We start from the raw sequence: 888 nt of genomic DNA, 5'->3' as shown, positions 1-888 counted from the left end.
ATTTTCATTTTTGGGTGCACTATCCCTTTAATGCAGGTATCCAGACAGTGGGACACTGAACATAAAGTGAGCACACTGACCACTGACAGTGAACGCAACATGACTTCAGCTCCTGTTTGAGCATCACATGTGGCGTCCAACAGTTTCTCTTCAGCACAGTCAGCTGACAGAGTGAGCTTGTTGGCTCTCAGCACGTGTTTTGAGTGGTCAACACGTGCTGAGGTGATTCTGGAGAATATGTGTCGTTGTTTTGAATCATTGCAATAATAAAATACACATATATTTGCATATTTTTCCACTCCCATGTTGACAAGAGTGTTTGAACCTTGAGAAATATCCCTTTAAGCTTCATGTAGAACAGATAAAACACGAGCGATTAATTGCGAGTTAACTACTTTAATCCATCGACAACCCTAAAATTTACACAAAATGACAAGATTGACAAAGCGCACAAGAGTTACATGAATAATATGACATTTAACCTCATCCCATTAGGTAGATAAAGATTTGATAAAGAGAGACAGACTGCAGGTCCTACGTCTGTCCCTCTACACTGTGGGATGGAAAGAGGGACTGACAGGGACCTCCATCTCTCCCTATGGATCCAAATTACCTGTGGAGGGAGATTTAGGTTGATATATTTATATCACAGAAAAAGACTCAAATCCTGTTTCACGAGGTCCAGAGATGCTCCTAATAAAACCAGAGTAATTCAGTTCAGTGTGCCGTGGTTTATGTTGATTTTATTAATCTGCCTTTCTTTCACAGAGATAATCCTAAAACACTGAGTTTCAACTGAACACTGCTGACTGTGCGTCTGTGGGTGAAATGACACCGAGTCTGGGGAGAAGCTCCAGTCTCCCTCATGGAAGCTGGACATATAGGGCA

This window comes from Epinephelus moara, chromosome 9, assembly GCF_006386435.1.
Source record: "Epinephelus moara isolate mb chromosome 9, YSFRI_EMoa_1.0, whole genome shotgun sequence".
Lineage (NCBI taxonomy): Eukaryota > Metazoa > Chordata > Actinopteri > Perciformes > Serranidae > Epinephelus > Epinephelus moara.
The sequence above is the reverse complement of the archived record's forward strand: the minus strand, read 5'-3'. Positions refer to the sequence as shown.